Source organism: Arachis hypogaea, chromosome 14 (genome assembly GCF_003086295.3).
Source record: "Arachis hypogaea cultivar Tifrunner chromosome 14, arahy.Tifrunner.gnm2.J5K5, whole genome shotgun sequence".
In the NCBI taxonomy this organism is placed as follows: domain Eukaryota; kingdom Viridiplantae; phylum Streptophyta; class Magnoliopsida; order Fabales; family Fabaceae; genus Arachis; species Arachis hypogaea.
Genome location: NC_092049.1, coordinates 126,342,868 through 126,351,013, shown reverse-complemented (window position 1 = coordinate 126,351,013; position 8,146 = coordinate 126,342,868). Strand labels below are relative to the sequence as shown.

Sequence of the window (8,146 nt, the reverse complement as noted above, 5' to 3'; positions counted from 1 at the left end):
TCTGAAATTCCTACCAATGAATTACATAAGTATCTCTATCCCAATTTTATTATATCATATTCGAAAACACCATTATCACTTTATACCTGCCTGACTGAGATTTACAAGGTGACCATAGCTTGCTTCATACCAACAATCTCCGTGGGATTCGACCCTTACTCACGTAAGGTATTACTTGGACGACCCAGTGCACTTGCTGGTTAGTTGTATCGAAGTTGTGACAAATTATGAGTGTGTAATCACGATTACGCGCACCAAGTTGCTCACGTTACCAGGGATTGTTCGAGCCTGGACATCACAATTTCGTGCACCAAGTTTTTGGCGCCGTTGCCGGGGATTGTTTGAGTTTGGACAACTGACGGCTCATCTTGTTGCTCAGATTAGGTAATTTTCTTTTCGTTTTGTTTTCAAAAAAAAAAAATCTTTCAAAAATATTTTTCAAAAATTTCTCCTTTGTTTTCGAAAAAAAATAATAATATAAAAATGTTTTCAAAAATTTTATTCAGAATTTTTAAAAATGAATTCTAGTGTTTCATGATGATTCGTTGAAGCCTGGCTGGCTATAAGCCATGTCTAATTTTTGGACTGGGGTTTCAACTTACCATCACAAAAGAAGAAATTCACACACACTTAGTTGCTCTATACTTGAAAAGTATCCATATTTGCTGAAGCTTGGCTGGCCATTGGCCATGTCTAGTGTTTTGGACTGGAGCTTTCATTGAAAGCTTGGTTGGCTAGTGAGCCATGTCTAATTCCGGGACTGAAACTTTAGACTAACATGGCAAGATTCCTGGAATTCATATTAAAAATTTTGGAATCCTTATTTTCCTTTTTCAAATTAATTTTCGAAAAAAATACAAAAAAATTAGAAAATCATAAAAATCAAAAATATTTTTCTGTTTCTTGTTTGAGTCTTGAGTCATATTATAAGTTTGGTGTCAATTGCATATGCATCTTGCATTTTTCGAAATTTCATGCATTCATAGTGTTCTTCATGATCTTCAAGTTGTTCTTGGTAAGTCTTCTTGTTTGATCTTGATGATTTTTTGTTTTGTGTCTTTTCATGTTTATCATATGCATTCTTGAATTCTTAGTGCGTAAGCATTAAAGAATTCTAAGTTTGGTGTCTTACATGTTTTCTTTGCACTAAAAATTTTTCAAAATTGTGTCTATGATGTTCATCTTGACATTCATAGTGTTCTTGGTGTTCATCTTGACATTCATAGCATTCTTGCATGCATTCATTGTTTTGATCTAAAAATTTCATGCATTGCATAATTTTCATGTTTTTTATAAAAATTTCAAAAATCAAAAAAATATCTTTCCCTTTTTCTCTCATCAAATTCGAAAATTTGAGTTGACTTTTTCAAAAATTTTTAAAATCAAGTTGTTTCTTATGAGTCAAATCAAATTTTCAATTTGAAAATCTTATCTTTTTCAAAATCTTTTTCAAAAATCAAATCTTTTTCAAAATTCTTGGTTATTTTCGAAAATTCCAAAAATAATTTTCAAAAATCTTTTTCTTATTTTATATCATAATTTTCGAAAATAACATAATCAATTAATGTTTTGATTCAAAAAATTTGAAGTTTGTTACTTGCTTGTTAAGAAAGATTCAAACTTTGAGTTCTAGAATCATATCTTGTGATTTCTTATGAATCAAGTCATTAATTGTGATTTTAAAAATCAAATCTTTTTCAAAAACTAATTCCTATCATATCTTTTCAAAAATATCTTCTTATCTTATCTTTTTCAAAAATATCTTTTCAAAATATCTTTTCTAACTTCCTAACTTCTTATCTTTTCAAAATTTGTTTCAACTAACTAACTAACTTTTTGTTTGTTTCTTAACTTTTTCAAAACTACCTAACTAATTCTCCCTTTCTAATTTTCGAAAATATCTCTCCCTTTTTCAAAAATTTCTTTTTAATTAACTAATTATTTTTATTTTTATTTTTTATTTCAAAAAAATTTTCGAAAAAAAATACTAAATATTTTTCAAAAACCATTTTCGAAAATCACTAACTCTTTTTCAAAATAATTTTCGAAAATTATCCCTCCCCCATCTTATTCTATTTAATTCATTCATATCCTAACATCTCTTCCTCACATCATCACCAAATTCGAACCCCCCTCCTCTATCTGTGTTCGAATTTCTTCTTCTTCTTTTTTACTAACAATAAGGACCCTCTTTACTGTGACATAGAGGATTCCTCTTCTTTTCTTTTTCTCTCCTCTTTCTTATGAGCAGGGACAGAGAAAAAGGCATTCTTGTTGAAGCTGATCCAGAACCTGAAAGGACTCTGAAGAGAAAATTAAGAGAAGCTAAATTACAACAATCCAGAGACAACTTGATTGAAAATTTCGAACAAGTAAAGGAGATGGCAGCCGAACCCAACAACAATGCAAGGAGAATGCTTGGTGACTTTACTACACCTAATTCCAATTTACATGGAAGAAGCATCTCCATTCCTGCCATTGGAGCAAACAACTTTGAGCTGAAACCTCAATTAGTTTCTCTGATGCAGCAGAACTGCAAGTTTCATGGACTTCCATCTGAAGATCCTTTTCAGTTCTTAACTGAATTCTTGCAGATATGTGATACTGTTAAGACTAATGGAGTAGATCCTGAAGTCTACAGGCTCATGCTTTTCCCTTTTGCTGTAAGAGACAGAGCTAGATTATGGTTGGATTCTCAACCTAAAGACAGCCTGAACTCTTGGGATAAGCTGGTCACGGCTTTCTTAGCCAAGTACTTTCCTCCTCAAAAGCTGAGCAAGCTTAGAGCTGATGTTCAAACCTTCAGACAGAAAGAAGGTGAATCTCTCTATGAAGCTTGGGAAAGATACAAACAGTTGACCAAAAAGTGTCCTTCTGACATGCTTTCAGAATGGACCATCCTGGATATATTCTATGATGGTTTATCTGAGCTATCAAAGATGTCACTGGACACCTCTGCAGGTGGATCCATTCACCTAAAGAAAACGCCTGCAGAAGCTCAAGAACTCATTGACATGGTTGCTAATAACCAGTTCATGTACACTTCTGAAAGGAATCCTGTGAGTAATGGGACGCCTATGAAGAAGGGAGTTCTTGAAGTTGATACTCTGAATGCCATATTGGCTCAGAACAAAATATTGACTCAACAAGTCAATATGATCTCTCAGAGTCTGCATGGAATGCAAGCTGCATCCAACAGTACTCAAGAGGCATCTTCTGAAGAAGAAGCCTATGATCCTGAGAACCCTGCAATAGCAGAGGTAAATTACTTAGGTGAACCTTATGGAAACACCTATAACTCAACATGGAGAAATCATCCAAATTTCTCATGGAAGGATCAAAAGCCCCAACAAGGCTTTAATAATGGTGGAAGAAACAGGTTTAGCAATAACAAGCCTTCTCCATCATCAACTCAGCAATAGACAGAGAACTCTGAACAAAATGCTTCTAATTTAGCAAATCTAGTCTCTGATCTATCTAAGGCCACTGTAAGTTTCATGAATGAAACAAGGTCTTCCATTAGAAATCTGGAAGCACAAGTGGGCCAGCTGAGTAAAAGGATCACTGAAACCCCTCCTAGTATTCTCCCAAGCAATACAGAAGAGAACCCAAAAGGAGAGTGCAAGGCCATTGACATAAGCGCCATGGCCGAACCTGTGAGGAGAGGAGAGGACGCGAATCCCAAGGAGGAAGACCTCCTGGGACGTCCAGTGATCAATAAGGAGCTTCCCTCTGAGGAACCAAAGGACTCTGAGGCTCATCTAGAGACCATAGAGATTCTATTGAACCTCTTTATGCCCTTCATGAGCTCTGATGAATATTCTTCTTCTGAAGAGAACGAGGATGTTACTGAAGAGCAAACTGCCAAGTTTCTTGGTGTAATCATGAAGCTGAATGCCAAATTATTTGGCATTGATACTTGGGAAGTTGAACCTCCCTTGTTCATCAATGAACTAAGTGATCTGGATCAACTGACATTGCCTCAGAAGAGACAGGATCCTGGAAAGTTCATATTACCTTGTACCATAGGCACCATGATCTTTAAAGCTCTGTGTGACCTTGGTTCAGGAATAAACCTCATGCCCCTCTCTGTAATAGAGAAACTGGGAATCTATGGGGTGCAAGCTGCTAAAATCTCACTAGAGATGGCAGACAGCTCAAGAAAACAGGCTTATGGACAAGTAGAAGATGTATTAGTAAAGGTTGAGGGCCTTTACATACCTGCTGATTTCATAGTCCTGGATACTGGAAAGGAAGAGGATGAATCCATCATCCTAGGAAGACCTTTCCTGGCCACAACAAGAGCTGTGATTGATGTTGACAGAGGTGAAATAGTCCTTCAATGGAATGAGGACTCCCTTGTGTTTACAACTCAAGGAGCTCCCTCTGCAACCATGGAGAGGAAGCAGAAAAAGCTTCTCTCCAAGCAGAGTCAACCAGAGCCCCCACAGTCAAACTTTAAGTTTGGTGTTGGGAGGCCACAACCAAACTCTAAGTTTGGTGTTGAGCTCCCATATCCAAACTCTAAGTTTGGTGTTGGAGAGTTTCAACAAAGCTCTGCACATCTGTGAGGCTCCATGAGAGCCCACTATCAAGCTATTGACATTAAAGAAGCGCTTGTTGGGAGGCAACCCAATGTTTATCTAATTCTTATTTTTATTGTTTTTCATGTTTTCTTAGGTTCATGATCATGTGGAGTCACAAAATAAATAGAAAAATTGAAAACGGAATCAAAAATAGCAGAAGAAAAATCACACCCTGGAGGAGCATCTGTCTGGCGTTCAGCGCCAGAACAGAGCATGGTTCTGGCGCTGAACGCCCAAATGGGCAGCTTCTGGGCGCTGAACGCCAGAACAGGCATGGTTCTGGCGTTCAACGCCAGAAATGGCACACAAATGGGCGTTGAACGCCCAAAATGGCCACCAACCTGGCGCTGAACGCCCAGAGTTGGGTACAAAGGCATTTTTACATGCCTAATGGGTGCAGGGATGTAAATCCTTGAACACCTCAGGATCTGTGGACCCCACAGGATCTACTCAGGATCTGTGGACCCCACAGGATCCCCACCTACCTCCACTCACTTCTTCTCACCACTCTCTTTCACACAACCCCATAAACACTCTTCCCTAAAAACCCCTCACCAATCACCTCAATCTCTCTCCCCCACTAAACCTTCACCACTCACATCCATCTCCTCTTCCCCATAAACCTACCTCATAAACTCCACCTACCTTCAAAATTCAAAACCAATTTCCCACCCAAATCCACCCATATGGCCGAACCTTAACCCCCCTCCCTTCCCTATATAAAGACCTCCATTCTTCATCAAATTCACACAACACACCCCTCTGCACTCCTCTTGGCCGAAACCTCATCTCCCTCCCCCTCTCCATATTTCTTCTTCTTCTTCTTCTATTTCTTTTGTTATTGCTCGAGGGCGAGCAATATTCTAAGTTTGGTGTGGTAAAAGCATAGCTTTTTTGTTTTTTCATTACCATTGATGGCACCTAAGACCGGAGAATCCTCTAGAAGAGGAAAAGGGAAGACAAAAGCTTCCACATCCGAGTCATGGGAGATGGAAAGGTTCATCTCCAAAGCCCATCAAGACCACTTCTATGATGTTGTGGCCAAGAAGAAGGTGATCCCTGAGGTCCCTTTCAAACTCAAAAGAAATGAGTATCCGGAGATCCGACATGAAATTCAAAGAAGAGGTTGGGAAGTTCTAACAAATCCCATCCAACAAGTCGGCATCCTAATGGTTCAAGAGTTCTATGCTAATGCATGGATCACCAAGAACCATGATCAAAGTAGGAACCCGAATCCAAAGAACTATGTTACAATGGTTTGGGGGAAATACTTAGATTTTAGTCCGGAAAATGTGAGGTTGGCGTTCAACTTGCCATACATGGAAGAGAACGCACGCCCCTACACAAGGAGAGTCAACTTTGATCAAAGGTTGGACCAAGTCCTTATGGACATATGTCTAGAAGGAGCTCAATGGAAGATTGACTCCAAAGGCAAGCCGGTTCAACTAAGAAGATTGGACCTCAAGCCTATAGCTAGAGGATGGTTGGAGTTTATTCAATGCTCAATCATTCCCACTAGCAACCGGTCTGAAGTTACTATAGACCGGGCCATCATGATCCATAGCATCATGATTGGAGAAGAGGTGGAAGTTCATGAGATTATACCTCAAGAACTCTACAAGGTGGCTGACAAGTCCTCCACTATGGCAAGGTTAGCCTTTCCTCACCTCATTTGCCACCTATGCAATTCAGCTGGGATTGACATAGAGGGAGATATCCTCATCAAAGAGGACAAGCCCATCACTAAGAAAAAGATGGAGCAAGCAAGAGAGCCCAGTCATGGAGCTCAAGAGGCGCAAGAAGCTCATCACCATGAGATTCCAGAAATGCCTCAAATGCACTTTCCTCCACAAAATTATTGGGAGCAAATCAACACCTCCCTAGAAGAATTGAGTTCCAATATGGGACAACTAAGGGTGGAACATCAAGAGCACTCCATCATGCTCCATGAAATAAGAGAAGATCAAAAAGCAATGAGGGAGGAGCAACAAAGACAAGGAAGAGACATAGAAGAGCTCAAGGACATCATTGGTTCCTCAAGAAGGAAACGCCACCATCACTAAGGTGGATTCATTCCTTGTTCTTATTTCTTCTGTTTTTCGTTTTCCATGTTATGTACTTATCTGTGTTTGTGTCTTCATTACATGATCATTAGTAGTTAGTAACTATGTCTAAAAGTTATGAATGTCCTATGAATCCATCACCTCTCTTAAATAAAAACTGTTTTAATTCAAAAAGAACAAGAAGTACATGAGTTTCGAATTTATCCTTGAACTTAGCTTAATTATATTGATGTGGTGACAATGCTTCTTGTTTTCTGAATGAATGCTTGAACAGTGCATATGTCTTTTGAAGTTGTTGTTTAAGAATGTTAAATATGTTGGCTCTTGAAAGAATGATGACTAGGAGACATGTTATTTGATAATCTGAAAAATCATAAAAATGATTCTTGAAGCAAGAAAAAGCAGCAAAGAACAAAGCTTGCAGAAAAAAAATATATATATATAGAAAGAAAAAGAAAAAGCAAGCAGAAAAAGCCAATAACCCTTAAAACCAAAAGGCAAGGGCAAATAAAAAGGATCCCAAGGCTTTGAGCATCAGTGGATAGGAGGGCCTAAAGGAATAAAATCCTGGTCTAAGCGGCTAAACCAAGCTGTCCCTAACCATGTGCTTATGGCGTGAAGGTGTCAAGTGAAAACTTGAGACTGAGCGGTTAAAGTCAAGGTCCAAAGCAAAAAAAGAGTGTGCTTAAGAACCCTGGACACCTCTAATTGGGGACTTTAGCAAAGTTGAGTCACAATCTGAAAAGGTTCACCCAATTATGTGTCTGTGGCATTTATGTATCCGGTGGTAATACTGGAAAACAAAGTGCTTAGGGCCACGGCCAAGACTCATAAAGAAGCTGTGTTCAAGAATCATCATACTGAACTAGGAGAGTCAATAACACTATTTGAAATCTGAAGTTCCTATAGATGCCAATCATTCTGAACCTCAATGGATAAAGTGAGATGCCAAAACTATTCAAGAGGCAAAAAGCTATAAGTCCCGCTCATATGATTGAAGCTCTGTTTCATTGATAGTTTGGAATTTGTAGTATATTCTCTTCTTTTTATCCTATTTGATTTTCAGTTGCTTGGGGACAAGCAACAATTTAAGTTTGGTGTTGTGATGAGCGGATAATTTATACGCTTTTTGGCATTGTTTTTAGTATGTTTTTAGTAGGATCTAGTTACTTTTAGGGATGTTTTCATTAGTTTTTATGTTAAATTCACATTTCTGGACTTTACTATGAGTTTGTGTGTTTTTTTGTAATTTCAGGTATTTTCTGGCTGAAATTGAGGGACTTGAGCAAAAATCAGATTCAGAGGTTGAAAAAGGACTGCTGATGCTGTTGGATTCTGACCTCCCTGCACTCAAAGTGGATTTTCTGGAGCTACAGAACTCGAAATGGCGCGCTTCCAATTGCGTTGGAAATTAGACATCCAGGGCTTTCCAGCAATATATAATAGTTCATACTTTGACCAAGAATAGATGACGTAAACTGGCGTTCAACGCCAGCC

General features: G+C 38.4%; 1 non-coding gene across 1 annotated transcript; it reads right to left on the bottom strand.

Moving 5' to 3' along the window:
• Positions 1-2,777: 2,777 nt before the first annotated feature.
• Positions 2,778-2,885, bottom strand: LOC112746239 (small nucleolar RNA R71). Its single transcript, XR_003174133.1, has one exon. It is a non-coding gene; the product is annotated as a small nucleolar RNA R71 (small nucleolar RNA).
• Positions 2,886-8,146: the final 5,261 nt, after the last annotated feature.